Consider the following 19,475-nt stretch of genomic DNA (forward strand, 5'->3'; position numbering starts at 1 on the left):
GGATTTCTTTATTAGGTTGAGTAGTTTGTAGATCATGAAAAACAAATTAAGATACTATAAATGGTGAAGATTGTCTAAATTTCTCCCATCTAATCAAGTTACCTAACTAATATACCAAAAATGGACTCAGTGCATCCCTGATACTTGAATTGCTGTGAATTAAAATAGTCTGGACAAGTAAGAGAAAATCAGATAAATATTACTAGAAATGGTTGCATAATTGCATTTTCACAGACACTACATAGCTGAAATTACAAGAAAAATATTTTAAGCTCATTGCATTTTGCTTCATGCTAGTGACAGGTCTTTCCAGGACTAGAACATATCCTGTGAAAAGAAACAATTTGGATTACTTTATTTGCCCCACAGGGCTTCAAGACAGTATTCCATCTGTGAAATTTAATAATAACTGAAAGTTAAAGGTCTCCAAAGCTTAATCAGTAAAGAGTAGTTCCAGTTGGAAGGGACTTACAATTATCACCCAACTGTCTAACCAGTTCAGGGCTGTCCAGAAGTCAAAGCCTGTTGTTAAGGATGTTGGCAAATCAACCATATCTTCAGGAAACCTGTGTCAGTCTGCGATCACCTTCTCAGTAAAGAAGTGCCTTCTGGTGTCCTGTCTGAATTTTCCCTGGCACAGCTCTGAGCCGTTCCTACTCATCCTGCCCCTAGATGCCAGGCAGAAGAGCTCAACACCTCCCTGTGCCCTTCCCCTCCTCATGGAGCTGTGGAGAGCAGAGAGGTCACAGCTCAGCCTCTGTTTCTCCAAAGTGGGCAAGCCCAAAGACTTCAGCTGCTCTTCACAAGAGGCTCCAGCTTTGTTCCCCTCCTCAAGATGCACTGAAGAACCTTCCCATCCTTCTCCACCTGCAGGGCCCAGCAGGGCTCACACTGAGGCTGCCCCAAGGCTGAGCCCAGCAGGACCATCCCCTCCATGGGCTGTGCTGTGCTCAGTGCCCTGGGATGGGGTTTGTCCTTGGGGCTGCCTGGGCTCTGCTGACTAAGCCTATGGAACTAAAAAGGTTGAGTAGAGAGGGTCCTCTGATCATGGCGATGTCTAGTCAGCTTCAAAAACATAATAAATTCAAAGAGACAAATTAAAGCCTCAATATTCTTTTCATTAACCATATTGTGTGAAGATGAACTGAGTTGGTGACTAGCACGCCTTTGAAAATATAGGTTCCATTAGTAAATTTGGAGCACAAGTCTGATGAGGAGCAGCTGAGTGAACTGGGGTTGTTTAAGTCTGGAGAAGAAGAAGCTCACAGGGGACCTTAACACACTCTACAACTCCCTGAAAGGAGGGTGGGGCCAGGTGTCAGTCCATCTCTTCTCCCAGGTAACAAGAGACAGGGCAAGAAGAAATGAGCCTCAAGTTGCACCAGGCTAGGTTTAGATTGGAAATTAGGAAAAAATTCTTCTCTGGAAGGGTGATCAGCCTTTGGAACAGGATGCCCATGGAAAGGGGTGGAATTGCTATTCGTGGAAGCTATTAGGAATATGGTTTTGTGTGGGATCTGGCAGTTTTAGGTTAATGGTTGAACTCGATGATCTTCAGCATCTTTTCCAACCTTAATGTTTCTAACTGACAGCAGTTGCTGGAGTTATACCAGCTATTTTAACCAGTATCACATGAGTTTCTGACTTCTTTTTTGGTGGTACTTTTTGAATGAGAAAAATAACTTCTGTAAGATTGCTTTCATATGGTATTCTCAGAAGAGTATTTTGTGTAGGAGGGTAACATTAGAGTACTTAGGTGTCAAGGCAGAGCATTTGAATCTAAAGAAAGAAATGGTCTGTGTCAGCAAGATGTAATTGAGACTTTTATTGGATTATGTGTAAAGAAAACAGGTTTTCTGAATTTTAAGCAATTTGTAGCAAGCATTCTAGAAACCAGAATTTTTTCATTTAATGCTGTTTATTCGATGTTTTGTGTGGAATGAGTTATGGATGTCGTTGAATGTTACAACTGTCCCTATCTGTCAGTCTAATTCTTTTACCTTTATTCCAGTATTTATACCTGACCCTTAGGTGTTGAAGAACTGCTTCTCATCAATTTGTACAGCTGGCTTTTTTGTTTAAGCCAATAGATTTGCACTTAGTGAAATGCTGGCCCAAATATGAACCTGTTGAAGAGTCTATGTGAAAACTTGGTTTATGTTGCATGAAAGAAACAATATAATTATAAGAAAACTTGAACTTCAGAGACTGTGGGCTTTTAGGTCAAACCTGAAGACTGGCAGTCTTTATCCTAGGGAAGAGAGGTCTAAGTAGCGGAGTATGTGATTGAAGTTTGTGAAATGTTCGAGACAAGCTGATTGTGGAACTGTTGTTTTTGAAAACCTCTTCCAAATCTAAGAAGTATTTCCTGAAAGTAGATATAGTTAAATTTAGAATGAATAAAAGAAAAATAAAATTGGGTGCTGCTCAGATTTATTCTGGAATATGTTGTCATAGAAAAACATGGAGTAAAGTTTAAAAAAGGATGAGAAAAATTAATGTTTAGAACTTAAACAGATAGGAATTGCAATAGGCATTATAATACCTTCTATATGACAGTTCTGGATTGTAAGGTGAAATTAAGGGAATGAACTGTAATGACCAGACTTTGTCAGTATCATTATTGCTGTGATTGAAGACTGAATACCGAGCTATATTAGCCTATGATCAGATGTAGCCAGGTGTTCTTTAAATTTTTGTGTTACTCAGTGACAGCAAATAATTAAGATATAATTTCATGCTGCACTACTGTTGTGAATGTAGTTTGTGGATTCTCAAGGTACAATACTTTTGCAATGGTTTTATATCTGGAGTTGTGTGGTATAAGTCTTTTCTTTCAAGCAAGATGATAAGTCAAAGCCCAGTATAGCTTTATGTGGCTCTGGTACATAGAGATTTTGGGTATGAATGTTTATAGTTTTAAACAAAAAGGAAGTCTCCCAGTCCTGAAACAATCTTTTTACAGGGCAGGCGACCTGTCTGTACCCGATTTTGACATTCCTGACATCATGCACTAATGTGCTTTGACATTCAAAGTCCTTGACATATTACACTCTCACATAATTTAGCAAGGCTATCTATACCCATAAGAGGAGAAATTAAAAGCTTTAGAGTATTGCATATCAAGGAAAAGGTGCAAACATCTACTTTTTGCATTTTATCTTGAGAATGCACTGCTGACCAGTCAAGACAAACTCTGGAAATTCTGCCATCGATTCCTATTAATTTTATTCTAAAATTTGTACTAGACATTGATTTAAGAATAAATTACCTTCTTTACAGTGAGCTGCTCTGAAACTTTCAAGAGGGAATATGATACTATCTGTTTATTTACAAGTTGCAATTTAATCCTCACATTGAGAAAAGGAACTGTTACAACTGGCGGAGAGGTATACACCTGACACTAAACACATAAATGAGACCCGTCAGGGGATCATCCTGTATGGATATGTGAAGATGATCAGGGATGCTTTTAAAAGCTACGAAGGAAAACTGAACATCCTCTCTTTTTGCTGGTTTTAATCTGTGTTGGACATCACACACAATGGTAAAGCGCAGTGATAGTTGTCTCTTAACATCATGTGAAACGTGTGAGAAGTGGTGATGATTATTTCTCTACTCACATGATAATATTGCTATGTGGACAGGTTCTGTGTACTCTAAACCTGGTTGCCAGAACTGTCAGCTATTTTTGAAGATGCTTGCAAGAAAAGATTAAAGGGTTTTCAGCTAATCATCCAGAAGTTTGGAAGGTGCTGAAAATAGTGGTTGAAGCATATGTGTCATGCTCTTTGGGACACATTGAATGGCAGGGTCTGAGGATGAAGGAGGAGAGCATGAGGGATGTTAATGTGCTGTTAGACCTTAATTCTGTATTTTATGGCTCTAGATAACATTTGCACCTCCTCTGAAGAAAACAGTTATTCACAAACCAGATGAAGAATATTTGCAAGTTGTGGACTGTATTTTATCTGATTCCTGTAGCATTTACACTGTCTGTCTCTTCAGCTGAATGGTTACCATCTGCACAATTTAAAAATAAAGTAAGGAAAGAAAATGGCATTTTCTGGGTGGCATATTGAAACAGAGGTTTTCAAGATGCATAAAAAGTAGAATTTGCAAGTGACCTTGTGGTGTCAAATGAAAATAACGTGTTTTAAATATGTTTTAAGTAAATGCTTTTCAAGTATTTAAAATCCATATTTCTTTTTATGTTAACCTGCTACAGCTCAAATATACACTTAGAGATAGTTTCTATAGACAGTTTCTTTTGATTCCAGGTGACTAAGGCTGTAGTAGTAGTCTGAACTAAAAAGTGATTCAAATGAAGGCTCGTAGGATTGTTACTGTAGAGGAAATATTTTAAGACGTGATCTGTTTCTGTGACTTATACATGACATTCAAATATGCTATAAATTTTTAAAAATCCTAGAAGTAGATTTTGATGATAATATATTCTAATACATTCTATTACTATATTCTATGTGCTATTCTAATATTAGGCTATTTGTAAATTTATTACTTCAGACTGCAGATATATGTGTTACCAGCAGGGAGTCTCAGTGCGTTTTGTATCACTGTTCAAGGACACAATGTTGAACTCAGGAAAAATACATAAGAAAATGACACAGTTCCATGAGACTCCTATATGAGAGAAACAGAAGTTTGCACACTGAAATGAGCCAGAGGCTAGACACAGCAGTTATAGAATAAGTCTGAAAACTCCTCTTAATTTGTTTAAGTTCATGCCCATTTATGCAATTGTTAGTGGATACTTGTAAATCTCAGTAGCTCACTTAATTTTTTTTTCCTTGAAAATATTCCAGATGATGGTTTCTGGAAACACTAATACTGTACTGTTTCTTTTTTTCTATGTTATGGCCAGGGATGGCTTTTTGGGGGTGTTTTTTTTGGGGGGGGGAGGCGGGGTGGGGTTGTTGTTGTTTTGTTTTGGATTTTTTTTAAGCCTTATTTTTCGACATATAGTTTCATTACTCTGGGATTACAGATGAATAATAATTTTCTTGGGCTTTTACAAGTTGTTAAGCATTTATTAGCTTTTAGTTGCAGAAAGAAGTAAGAAAGTAGTCAGTTCTGCCAATAATCTGGTGGCTAACTGTATGAATGACTAACACTATGTAGTTAAAGTAGGTGTTTATTTCAGGGTATTTTTTAACTAGATTAAATTTTGTGTACAGATTCTCATATATGCGAATTCTTATATTCTCAGTCCTTCAACTTCCCAGCATTTCATGTAATTAGAACAAAATGATAATAAAAGACAAACATAGAAAAGAAATTACCATCTCCATGGAACTGCAGCATTTCTGAAGTTTGCATTATGGAAAATTTCAATTTTAATGAATTTGAGACTAATCAATTAATTTGTATCAACTTTTCAGTCTTTTTTAAACATTTACACAGAGTTTCATCAGTATTGATATTAACATGAGACATTTTCTTGCACAAGCTAATTTTTTTCATTTATGGCTATATGTTGCCTGGAACTTTAAATATCCCACAACCATTTCTGAATGATCAGTCCTTTTTCATTGCATGTAGATAAGGTTCAGATCAGTGTGTGATCAACACTGTCTTTCTTATCGATCCTTTGTCACATTATTAGGCTTATTTGGAGGATAAAATTATTTAGGCAAGGATCTTTCCTTTTATCAGAATTGTGTTGAATAAATGTATAGGACAGTGTTAAAGGTGATAGCACTGAATCCAGAAAAGAAATTCCAACATTAATACCTTGCTTAAAAGTGGAAAAAAAAAAGTTTTGGCATTTAGGAAGTCTTTAAAAAGTTTTTTACTCTCTGGAAATACACCTGAGCAGAGTGACCTTTAAAAATACCTTGTGTTTTAAGACATAACTAATCTTTGTTTATATTATTTTGAAATATCAGTTGATTTCTATGTAATAACAAAGAAGGAAGAGGAAATGGATAATGTTGTTTTTGGTATTTGGATGTTTTCTTATCGCAAGTGTGATAGGTAGTGCTGTAAGAATTAGCAAGGGAGGTCAGTGATGTTAAATGTTCCACCAACAGGTGTTCTGTGTCCCTACTCTCATCTATTTTTTTCCTTTTAGAAGCAGAATCGCAGCCAAACTTGAAATTTAGCAGTCATGAACTTTATGATTTGTCACTGCAGCTTGGGTTATGGTTGGTTAACAGCTGGTTTACTGTAGAGCATTCTTCTCACAAGTCTTTCCTCTCTCATGCTCCAGTAAGTTAAGTTGGTGTTCCTACTCTCTAAAAGGTATCCTAGGGAATATTTATCTGCCATCACAAACTAACTTCTGTGATAAGTTATTTGGGGACAACTTCAGTGCAGATCTATCTCTATTTCAGTGAAGTAGCTTCAAATCTTCAGAAATAGAATTTTGCATTTAAGGCACAATAGAATTCTTAGTCTTTTGCCAAATGCGTGTTTCAAATATGAAGTTACTCTGCTCTGTTTTAGCCATATACTGTTGCTTAGTAAATATTATCTGTGTCTTTTTCGTAATTTCAAGCAACCAAATACAGTTAATGAAGGATGACTAGTTTGTATAAACGTGTGTCTACTGTTTGCAGCCATTGCTGTTTAGGACTTTTCTCTCCTTCAGGGCATCTGTCCACTACTTGGGACTTTTGAAATTTGATATATCTTAGTGAACACTGCTGTTTCATGATGACTTTTATCTCAGCTTACCTTTCAGTTTTCATATGCTAACAATTTCCATCCTATTAACTAGGTTTGCATCTAAAATGCCTGCTGTCTCATCTTCTTCCTACTAGCTGCCTTGTTTCAGTCTCTAGATGGCAGCTATCAGTGTATGACTTGACAACTGTCATGACAACTCTTTTCTAGCATTTTATTAGGCTAAGAACTGCATAAACCCTGATAATTTCACAGAAAAGAGATTTAAGCAGGTCTGGAATAGCACTGCTGAAAATGGCCAGCAGTCAGTTTCATTGCCCATGGAACAATCAGTTATTCCCACAATGCTGTTCAACTTGTCTTGAACTGGCAAACTCCCCCTTCAGCCCAGATGATTCTGTTTTTCTTTAATTGAAGTCTCTGTCCCGTAAGCTTAAGAGCCAAGTCAACTGTTGTAGAGCACATACTTGCTCCTTAGATTTTCTTTTCCACAGTACTATTTTCTCAGGAGAGCACGAGATTTGGTATCTCCAGTCTGCTTGGCTGTGCACTGTGAAGGACAGCTCCACTGGCCGTGAAGATGGGATTACAGTAATTTCACAACTATAAGGCGCACCCTTTTGACTAAAATTTTCCCCTGAACCCGGAAGTACACCTTGTAGTCCAGTGTGCCTTATATGATGGACAAAGTTTGGAAATTTGCAAACCCAGAAGTACGAGTTGCGAGCCGCAGGGGGAGCCAGCAGGGCCATGGCTGCCAGGTGGAGGCGGGGCGGAGCAGCGGCGGGCATGCCCCGGCCCTGTGCAGGTGGGGCGGCCCCCCACAGGCACACTCCGGCCCCGTGGAGGGGGCACGGAGGGGCGGTAGTCATAACCCGTGCCTGGGGAGGGGGCACAGAGGGGTGGCGGGCACAGACCGGCCCTGTGGAGGCAGGGAGGAACTCGGGCAGGCATAGCACGGCTCCGTGGAGGCAGCACGGAGGGGCGGCGGCCACAGCCCGGCCCCGGTGAGGCAGCATGGAGCAACGTCGGGCATGCCCCGGCCCCGCTGGGTACAGGCGGGCCTGGGGGCCCGTGGCACCGCCCCTACCGGGTACAGGCGGGCCCTGGGGGCCCATGGCCGCCAGGTTGAGGCGGGGCCTCGACCAGCAACCGCGCGGAGGGAGCTGGGGGTGGAACCTCGCTGCGAAAAAAAAGTGCACCCTATAGTCCGGTGCGCCTTATATGATGTTGCGAATTTTGCCGACTCCCCGGGGGTGTGCCTTATAGTCCGGTGCACCTTATGGTCGTGAAATTACTGTATGTGACATTTCTCCTAGATTCATAAGACTTTAAGCTTCAGGTTACATACTGTCTGCTCACTCCAGCAGACAGCAGCTCAGGCTAAACTGATTACACCTGAAGTGAATACAACCCTGGAGTTTGCTGAACTCTGCTAAGGCTTGAAACAGCATTGTTGACAACTGGAGAACTTAAGCTATGATTTTACTTTTGTTTAATGCTTTTGCATATCGGAAATACTGTGCCTATGAAAACATAGGTGAGAGCTGAATTTGGACTTGAGTGGTTTAGTATAATTGTAGTTACATTGTCTTGCTGTTTTGCAGAATAATGCATTTGAAGAAATACAGTGATAAAACTCGTTACATAGACTGTCCTTGTTTTGTTTAGAAGCACCACAGTACAACACCGAAGAAGGCTTTGAATAAATATTAATAGTTCTAATGCCTTCACTGTTTGAAACATTTTCTTAAATACAGTTAAGGCTGATCCATCTGCAGCTTTGAAAACTGCTGAAAACAGTAAGATAGCAATGCCAGGGCTACTACCAAGATGTTTGTATAAACTTTTGTTACAACCTAAGCTTCAACACTGCCTCTGTCTTCACAGATTTGAAGGCTAGTTGGATAAAGCATACTTGAAAATAATTACTGGTATTTTACCTTCATCTGGAGGATCATTTAAAAATATTTAATTGCAGTGTTAGGCTTTGCTTGCACTTTCTAGATTTACTTCTTAAAACAACTTGCATGCTATAGAGCCTAAGACCTGCTTTGGGGTCCAAAGCACCTACTCACCAAAAAGATCATATCTCTGAATCATATCTAGTTGCATCATACTACTTTATAGGGTAGGGTATGCAGATAACATAGTGGTGAAACAATTGAATTTGCCAGAGGAATAGTATAACTTGGACTTCCATCTTGGGAAAAGAAATAACTCTTGCCAAGTTGTTTCAAGCACATACACTTATAGGTGTATATACACACATATATATATATTCACTTACTGTTCCATATTCAGTATGAAAATGAAATTATGAAATTTGAAAATGTTTCTTTAAGATTTTTGTGAGGTACTTTTATTTCCAGTACAATATTACAGTTTAGGAAAATTTTCAGAATTAATTTAGAACATAGAGGAATACAGTTCTGTCAACTGATTTGTTTTAGTTTTACCAAAGTGAAATTTTTTACTGGAGCAAGAAACTTGAAAGTATTTTTGTGTGTCAGATGAAAGTACACATTTAAAAATTGGTTGATTGGATTTATCTGGCAAGCATAGAATTTAAGTATTCACAGCTACTAAGTAGTTTCTGAATAGTTTGCTCTTGTTTTAGAACTGTGCAGTGAGTGGAGTGGTCTTTTAAAAGGCTTTTGCTAGGCAATTGTAATGTTCTTAGCTGAGGATGGGAAGGCAGAAGTTTTGGTGCATATATTTGCTTCTTTTATCCCAGAACACTTAGTATTTAACTTCTCTCCTGTATTGTGCTCTACTTGGGTTATATGGATAAGCTTTCCCTGCGACCTGTTTCCTAACCCCTTTCAGTCAGACTGGAAAAGCTTTTCTCCTATGTCTTCTCTGGTCCTGGCTCACCTTGACTGAGAAAAGAGAACACTTTTTGTGCAGTTGTGTTAGCAGATCTGTGGGGTGACTTCTGGCAGAACGGAAATGATGGGAAACTGGAATTTTTGGTATTTCTGTCAGCTCAACTTAATATCAGGTGGGGAAGACAGGAATTTGCCATCTGTGAAATTGATAGGAGATTTCCCATGGTTTAGGGTCATATACAGGTTGTTGGGCAAATACTTCCATTGTGGTGACTTTGTTCCACAAGTATCTTTCACTGGCAATTTCGTCTCCTGTCTTCTCTCATGAAAAATGTATTAAGTCTTTTATTGCATGAAGATGGAATCCTTTCTTCTCAAGTTTTCGCTGATAATTTTAACCTATAATTCAGTTTAAAGGACAATTTTCTCATGAGATATGCATCTTATTCAAATGACCAGAATCCTTTGATTATTCTAGTACTAACGGGAAGTACAATAGACTTGCTAAATCTATTTTTGTTTGATAATGAGGAAGTGAAGTAGGATAGACAAGGATTTATTTTGGCACATTTCCTTACAAGGATAAAATATGCATTCTATCTAAGAAAATAAAATTAAATTGCAATGATTAATGTTCAAATCTGATTCTGTATTAAAGCTACACAGTAATGACTAATGATACTTAATATCCTATACATCAAAACTCTGTGAAAATATTTGCTTTGTAATTTTTGACATTTAGAATTACAGGTAATTTCATTGTTTGAGTAATGAAATTTTAAGTTGTTCCTCTTATCAGGGTCCTTATGTTATATAAATATATATTTTAGTTAAAATCTCACTGCTAAGTTGCTTGTTTAGAGATGTATGTCGGGTGGTTTTCATTTTTCATGGAACGAATTGGAACAGCCTGAAGTTGTATTTCTCAGCTCGCAGTGGTTTCAAGGTGCCTGGTTTCACTGGAAGATCATAAGCCTGGAAAAGTTTTCAGTTCAGAAAATTCTGTTTAAGGCTGATAAATCCCATTTCACAAGTGAGATAGAATACCGTGAAAATCATGTATGAGTTTTTTGAAAGAAGTTTCTTGTTTATTTAATAAAATATTTTCTAAAATTTTGTATAGTATCCAGCAGTAAATTGCATTCCAAAATCTGTTCAAATTTTTTCTGTTAATTTCAATAAGTTTTGTTTCTGACTTTTAAAGGATTAATCTTGTAAATACATGTGAGATGTTTGTCATCTATCAGCTGGGCTAGCTAGTAGGAAGAGATCTTAAAACTGATAATCTGAAGTAATCAAAACAACATATTTCTAATGCAGTTTCATAAGACTGAACTATTGCCTCAAAACCTCTGTATTTCTAGAAATTATTTTAATTAAAGCAGATTTTATCAGAGAAAGTGTGAATGTATTTCTAGTAAAACCTAAGCAGTAAGTATTAGCCACTGATTCTGAGAACAGGTTGGTTTGTGAGCTAGGTGAAAACAAAAGCATGGGAAATCATACACAGAGAAGAATATTTCCCTGGAAGTTACAAAGGGTTAATTGTATATAAGCTCTTAGTATGAAGCTATGGAAAAGCAGATACACATTTTTTAAAAATGGGTGCACGCACAGAGAATAGACTTTTACTAATGGCATTGGTAAACAAAATGATGTTATTGTTATGTTTCAGCAATACCCGTTGAGTTCCACGTCTAGTTCCAATGACAGCAGTCTGAAAAGAATGACAAAAGACATTGAAAAGGAAAAATGTTAGAGATGTATCCTGAAACTTCAGCTAATTCAAGAATATTCAGGAAGCTTGTTTATTGAACAGGATATTAAGAGACTTGGCAACAGAAAAAAAAATTGAAACAGAGATAAAATGCCCAACATTTGAAAGGTCTTTAAATTGTTATTACAATTACAACACAGTAATTAAAAGTTACCAAGGTTTGTGTAGGTGACAGAAAATATTTGTTTGGAAACAAATATATATTATGTGACTGTGGAATAGATTATTGAGGAAGAAATGCAGTAAATTCTTTGCCAGTTGTAGCTTTCACACAGAAATTGTGGATGAAATTTCCCCCGTCCACTTCTGTCTCTGAATCATTCCCGAGTAGATGATTTTGCAGTTGTTTTGTGGCAATAATTTTTATTTTTAAAGTTAATATTGTCATTCAAATACTTTATCTTAAATGCAATTCTCTTGAAAGGGATTAGTTTAGTTTCGTAAATGTTTCTTCTCCTTGAAATCTTTCCAGACGTGTGGTTTGTGAAATCTTCAGTTTGCTAAAACAGAAAACATCTGATTGATATTCTTCAGTTTAGCTCATTAATGGTAGTGGAAACTTCTGGTCAGCTAATCTCTACAATTAAAGTCTACATTTTCTGGTGTCTGTATGATTTAGAACATGCTGGCAAACATTTCAGTCTCCTGAGTTTGAACTTTTTGTGAGATAAGATGCAGATCTTCTTTTGTCATCATAAACTTGCTAGACCTTATACATTCCTTCTTTCAAAATAAATAAATTACTTATGCGCATTTGTGGCTTTCTTCTGTGTGATTCACAATGAATTAAATGGATAGCAGAATATCAGGTACTGAAAAGTCTCAGAGATGAAAAAAGGTGTCTTCCCTTTTTTGGTGGTACACACTTAGACTTTAAAAATTAAGTATTCTATTCAGAATGTTTAGTATAAAAGCTAGCAGATTTGGTTTGAGATAAAATTTAGCTTTAGAAGTTTTGTCCTGATGTAATTTTTTAGAAAAAAATCCTACTTTATTTCATCCAAGCTATAAAAATTCTGGATTTTTAATGAATAATTTTTAAATTTACTTATCTATAAGTGATACAGCATTCCAGCATCTGTTTACTCACAGCGTGAGCTGCTTTTCCTATGGAAATTTTATGTTAGTCTTTCAACCATACTGAGTTAGTGTTGTGCCTGTGAAAAATACAGTAATTTCACAAGTATAAGGCACACCCTTTTGACTAAAATTTTGGTCCCAACCTGGAAGTGCACCTTATAGTCTGGTGCACCTTATATATGGACAAAGTTTGGAAATTTACCAACTCGGAAGTGCGAGCTGTGGGCCGAGCCGAGCTTGCAAATTGAGCACCTGCCAGTAAAACTCGCGATCATGCGATTATTACAAATTGGTTACTCTGTTGTGCGGCGGGGGGAGCGGGCTTCTGCCGGCACCGTGGGGGAAAGCGAGTTCCCTGCCTCCCTCCTGCTGGCACTGCGGGGGAAAGTGGGCTCCCGTAGGCACCACAAGGGAAGCAGAGCTCGTGAATTGAGCATCTGCCAGTAAAACCCGCGATCGCGTGATTGTTACAAATTGGTTACTTTGTTGTGCGAACATCCTCGCTGCAAATGAAAGTGCGCCTTATACTCCGGTACGCCTTATATAAGGACAAAGTTCAGAAATTTGCTGACACCCGGAAGTGCGCCATATACCCCGGTGTGCCTTATACTCGTGAAATTACTATACATAAATAGTTGACTTCTCGGACCACTAAATCAAAATTGCCGTTTAAATGGATTATATGTTTCCAGTTCTTCCACACAGTGAGACACCTCAGAGGACCAGAGTCCATGGCCGTGACTTGTTTGCTCTAAAAACTTTTTCACATAAATGAAGTCTCTTATATTTTACACAGCTTACATTTATTTACATGAAGATTGGCCATTGAGTAACAAGTCTCACAGTGACTCTAGAATGGCTTGGGTTTAAGCCAGACATCCATTTAGAAGGATCTGGATGATCTTAATAGACTCTGGAGCGCTGTACATGAAAAAATATAGCATTATAATTTATTTTCACAGGTTTGGATATTTTGGGGAAAATTCAATGTAGTTTTAAATTAGCTCTTCCACTTGCAAGTGCCTTTTTTTTTTCAGACCTTCTTCTGAAGGCTAGTACCCTTATGACAGGATTGATGGAATGAATATTGTGAACATTCCTCATCTGCTTTGTTAGAAAGACACTGGCTTGGTTTGAAGAGCCTTATCATCAGATTACATTCAAATGAATGATTTAGCAATGAAACAAACAGATGGTAACTTATTGGACTCATAGATCTTCAAGCAGTTGTATAATAATATCCATTTATTCAAAATGCAAATAAATAAAATATTTAATTAGTTGGTTACTTCTTTTTCTTATTTCTGAGCCTCTAGTTGGAACTTGCATAATACTTCAAGTTCATTGTACTTACAAGTGAAAGCTGGAGTACTCATGAAGTCTACCAGTTTCAAGAGTGTAAAGTTTTGGAAAAGTAGAAAATACTGCAAAGTTTCTGCAAGACATGGAAGATTCACCCACTTTTTGTGGAAAGGTATATCATTATATGGAATATAACTTAAATGTATTCCATGTACTTTTAGTGCCATTAATGTAGCTAGACTTTAAAGTAGTGAACCTAAAAAGCATTATTTCTTGTAATGACTATTTCTGAATTGGAAATTAATTTAAATAAGGCACCCCTAGACTGTTTCAGATAATACTACATGGAACTAAATATCAAATGTGACTAGTGCAGCATTCATAAAGTTCAGACAAGGCCGAAGCTAGAGGTGCACGAAGTAACAAAATGTTACAGTTTCAGAGAAACCTGATGTTTGTGCACATGCATGCAATTGAATACCAAGAGTAAGGAACTAATAGTCTGATACCCAGTCCCAAAATAAAGTAATTTTATTACAGTGATTTTTAAGTATTCTGTCAGTTAGAGGATTTGAGTCTTCATCTCAGTGTTCACCGATATAAATATAATAATTTTTGCTTCCAGACAAACCTGGTTTAGCCATATTTTATATAATCTGTTACTGTTTAAATACTTATATTGAAATGCCATGCAGATTATCTAAAAACTTGTTCTCAAGAGTTATGAGGTAAAAATAAAGCAGAATTGGAATTTGTGAATATCAAATTACTTAGGAGGATTTTTATATCCACTTTATTTATCCACTCAAAGTTGATGTTTTATTTTTTATGTCAACCATAGCAATTCAGCTGTTTGCAACAGTGAGGCTTAGGAATTATGTGTATCAATTACATTAAGTTCTGGTGAGTATTTTTCTTTGTTCTGTTTCTGGAACAGCAAAATTCTCATCCTTTGGTGCAGAACCATGGGATCATTGTGGTTTTGCCAGGTTAAAGTTCTGTCACTCTTATTAAAATCTCCTGGTAAGTCATAATTTTAAGTCTTTGGAAGAATTTGCTCTGGAGACATTTTTATAATACAAAAGTGCCTTCATAAAAAAACTGTGGTTATCTCACAGGTGTGTAGTAATTTGCACTGCACTGGCATAGTAGTTTGCTTTTTGTCTTGACATATCTAAAGGTGTGAAGTCCATTACAGATCCATGAGGATGGCTTCTCCTAGACTAACTTATCTGTTTATAGATATATCCACAGTACAGAGCTGATTAAGAGAGTACAGCAAATGAGCAGGCCTGGTTAAGAAGAGTTTGAATAATGACTGTACTGGCCCTTGCTGAAAGCTGTATGTTTACAAAAGGGTTAGTAAAGCTATTTTTGTCTTTATAAACTATGTGCGTTTACATTAATATTTTTTCTGAAGTTTTTCTAGATTCAAATGTTAGCTGCTGCAAGAAGATACGCAGTCAGTGGTAAAAGCTTACATCTGAGGGTTTTTTCAACTGACATTTTTATGGCATAACTTTGGTTTTAAAGGATACACACAGCTTCAGGTAGATCACCTTAAAAATTAAACAATTAAATCAAAAGGGAAACTTCCTACAATGCAGAGGAAATATGGGACCAAAATATGCTTTTGTTATTATTGTTCTGCACTGGTGACGCCTCACATGGAGTCTTGGGGACAGTTTTGGGCACAGGATAAGGACATGAGGAGATTGAATTGTTAAGAGTGCATCGGGGGAAGTGGGACCGAAATGGAGGAAGGTCTTGAGGGCAAGACTTACGAGGAGCTCCTCAAGTTGCTGAGCTTGTTCAGCATGGAGGAGAGGAATGTTCACCTTCCTCTTGGAAGGCAGCAGAGGAAGGTTCTAATCTCATCTCTTTGGTCACCAGTGGCAGGACATGAGGAAATGGAATGAAGCTGCATCAGGGAAGTTCAGCCTGCGCATTAGGAAAAGGCTCTTCACGGAGAATGTGGTTGGTCCTTGTAAGAGATTCCCCAGGGAACCGGTCCCACTATCAAGCTTGGCAGTGTTCAAGGAGTGTCTGGAAGAGGTTGTTAGTCAGATGCTTTAGTTTTATGTAGATCTGCAAGGAACAATGATCCTGATGGGTCCCTTCCAATCCAAGATATTCTGTGATTTTGGTCTGTGATTCTAAGAAAGTAAGAATTAAAAATTTTGTCGATGCTCTAGTTAAAGAGAAAGGCTAGAGTTGGGCATTTGCACTCACTTAAAGAATAGCTGAATTATTGAGGAAGCATCCATGAATTCTAGCTGGGGAAAAGCAACAAAAAAATTATTTGGGAATTTTCCTGCTACTTGATTGACCTCTGTAGGACTGCTCTCAAGCTGCAAGCTAGAATTTGATTGCTGTCGTATGTCAGTGGGTACTTTTAACTGCTTATGCATGCAATTAGGAAGTGGAGACATAAGATGTCTTTACAGCATTTAGGACAATGGACATAAGTTGGAGTAGGAGCTTCTGCAGATTTTCTTGTCTCTGTCAGTTTCAGATTTTTCTGTCTTCAAGTAGCCTTTAAAGTTGGAGATGCTGGTGACATTTGTATGTATTTGTTGTGATTTTGGACATAGTTCTATTCTTACTAGCTTTTGAGCAGATTTTTCATAGTTCATAAAATTTTAGATATAAGAAGTGTAGGTCCCTGCCAGGAATATTCATATGTTCTGAATGCATGGTAGAGTACCCTTTTGAGTTGTCTGTAGTCATAGAATAATTTAGGTTGAAGAGGACAGTTGGAGGTCATCTGTTTCAATTCCCTGCTTAGTGCAAAGCCAACTCAGATCAGGTTACTCAGGTAGCAACAGAGCTTACAGCTCTGTAATAAACTAAAAAGTGAATTTATGAGCAATCAGAAATTGCGGGGCTTCAAGCAAGCAGTAGGCTAGAGGACTACAAGTATCGTGTTCAAACTCGAGCTATTTGATATTTTTATTAAATTAAGCTATGAACCAAGTCACTTTCCTGCTGGTTTTTTTTTAATTTGAAAGGAAAATCAGGTTGTTATAGGTATTAGTTGTTTATGTCCTGCCTTCTACACATTTTAAACTCGGCAAAATCCCCACCATTTCCCCCCATGTGAAGAATATAATTAATAAGGGAGCGCAAGTCCCTTAGTGTTTATCCTTGAGAATCATAAAATTTATTACTATTTTGTCTACTAATCTATTGCTTTAAGCTTTTAACTTTACACAAAAGTAGAAAGAGAAGAATAGAGAGGCTTCCTCAGTAGCATTGTGATATGAGCAGACCATGATGATGATATATGAAAAAATGTTCTCTGTTTTCCAAACAGATGTGGGACTGTGTAATGAGTTCTGAGGCTAAGAACTGTCATTTCTTTTCCTGAAGAGATGCTCTTTTCTTTTCTTTATTCCTGTGAGGATGAGGGAAGTGTCTTAGGTGGCTATTCCAGAAAATATAAATGCAAATACCAACATTTGCATTTATCTTATGTGCTGCAGTTTGTCCTGGTCTTTATAAGTAGGCCATAAGTTTTTATGCGATTACTGCAATGTATAAAGATTGGTACTTCATACAAAAAGACAGAGTGAAAACTCACTTTTAAAAATTTCTGTAGCCCAAATTGCATTGTTAATCTGTGCAGCTGAGTCAAACTTTGCATTTTTTAGAACAGATTCTGTAACTTCAGAAATCAAAATTCATTTAGGGCTTACAATTTGCTCCTGTTAGTTACTTACCTTTGTTAGATTTCAGTTAATTGCTAATGGACCTGCAGAAAAGTGTCTGAGTGAGATCTAAAATGACAGCAAAAGAGTTAAAACTAATGTGTGTAGGGTCAGCTGAGGCATTGCTTCAGAGAGCTTTTTAATCCTTGACTGTTTTAATTTCAGTTGATTTTTTGCTGGTGTAAGGAAGAGTTCAGCTGACTGTTAGTTCCAATTTAAGTTATTTAATGGAGTGAAAAAAATCTTGAGATCTAAGTGAGCCTAAGCTATTTTATAGCCATGACTAATCAGCTCTTTAAAAAGCATCCTGTTTTCCTAGTGATTAACCCATCCTCCTTTTGCAGTATCATGCAAGACTGCTCTTGAGTCATTTCAATTCATGCAGGTGACAGTAACTTGAACTGTCAAGATGTTCTTTACCAGAAGTCTTCCCCTTTGGTCTTAATCAGATGTACCCCCTAGGGAGATTGATTACATCCTACTTTATCTTTTCTAAGTGGGAGATGAGATTTCAGTTCATTGCCTGCTTGTCTCATTTGGAAAATGACATACAATTGCTTTTACTTCTACTGTCACAGCTTCAGAACTGAATCACGTAGTACCTGTAATTTATCTAATGTTCTGTGTAGAAGTAATAATATTGAATTTAGGTGTTACTGGAATAGTAAATGAAAGACTTGAGTGTGAAGTGCTACCAGTGGTCAAGTTTTTTAAATAGCACATTAACAAAGCATTTAAATAGCATTAACAAATACTTTGAATTATTATTAAATCAAAAGCATAATGACTCCTTATCTTTAAGCTCAATATCCTTCATTAAAGTCACTGAATCTGTTACTCGTTGAAAGAAAATATCTTCAGGCCATAGTGCTCTACTCTAGTCTGTGCACTGTTTTCTGAAGACTTGCTTTTAGGTACCTTGCTTGTTTGAACTGAAGAAACTATACACTTTATTGCAGTCATCCATGACTGCCATCTTAATGGTTGATGCAAAGATAAGCAAGATTTTTCTTCAGTCAGATTTGTATGTGAAGACATCATCAACAAGAAACAAAGCAAATTAGCTGTCAGTCCCAATGAAAAAGTAACCAAAACCAGCAAGACTTCTTCTCTCAGTGCAATTTAGCTGCCCAAATATTTACCATTAATGCAATCAAATATAGTCAGTGTTTCAGGGAACTATGAAAGTAAAATAGTTTAATATTTAAGGAAATGCTAAGGGAGAAAGGCTTACAGGAAATTGGGCATGATGATCGTGTTCAATTTTTGCCTGCACATTGGCTGTTGGAAGGGAGTCAGACTGAATCCATGAGTTAAACTTAAGAAAAAACTCTTTGAGAAGAAATTTATCACAACAAAACAGACTGGAACCATTAATGAATTATTTTTAATTAACCTATTAGCCCTGCAGCCTTTGTTTTCAGTACAGTATATGCCTTTAATTTGGAGACCATTTTCTTAGACTGAAGAGACATTTATGACTCTTTTGGGACTTTAAGCAGAACTCTAGAGCGTGTTTGGGTGTTGGTTTTTAGACTGTTTTTTTTAATCTGGTGGTCTTTTTGGAGTTTTGTTTGCTTGTTTTTAATGCCTCAGTGGTTTGCCTCTGAATCATCTTCTACAGAATTTGAATGTGTTTAAGTGCAGTGTCCTCTCAGTAGTATATCCTTTTAGTAACATAATTGCCCTATCATGTATTTTATTCTTGTATATAGGTTCTTGAAGCTGTTGATTTAATTTGGTGAGATGGCGGGGATGTTTGTCCCATTCCCACCTCATCTCCTAGCGATTATCCTGCCTTGAGAATGTAATCAGTGTTTTTAGATTTCTTCTATTTGTCTGTCTTCTGAGCAACACTGCTCACGTATGTTGAATATTAATCTTCCTTGCTTAGAAGTGAGGATTCTTACTGGTATTGCATTCCTGCATACCCTCAAGTACTACTTTCTGTCCAACAGTCATCTTAAATTTTTTTTTTCCGTTTTACATAATTGATCTACTTTTCATTCATGTTCCTTCTCAGCCTTTTTTTCTGCTTGTGTGTTCTTCCCCATAGTAGCTCTTTTTATTTTTTCTTCTGAGGTTATTAAAGTTTCACATTTTGTTTTATTTATGTTCAGAGTATTT

At 37.1% G+C, this 19,475-nt stretch overlaps 1 protein-coding gene across 1 annotated transcript in view; it reads left to right on the forward strand.

Moving 5' to 3' along the window:
* WDR70 (WD repeat domain 70) overlaps positions 1 to 19,475 on the forward strand; it is a 127,226-nt gene that overhangs the window by 45,179 nt on the left and 62,572 nt on the right. The gene's annotated exons all lie outside the window — the stretch shown is intronic.

This window comes from Catharus ustulatus, chromosome Z (genome assembly GCF_009819885.2).
Source record: "Catharus ustulatus isolate bCatUst1 chromosome Z, bCatUst1.pri.v2, whole genome shotgun sequence".
NCBI classification, from domain to species: domain Eukaryota; kingdom Metazoa; phylum Chordata; class Aves; order Passeriformes; family Turdidae; genus Catharus; species Catharus ustulatus.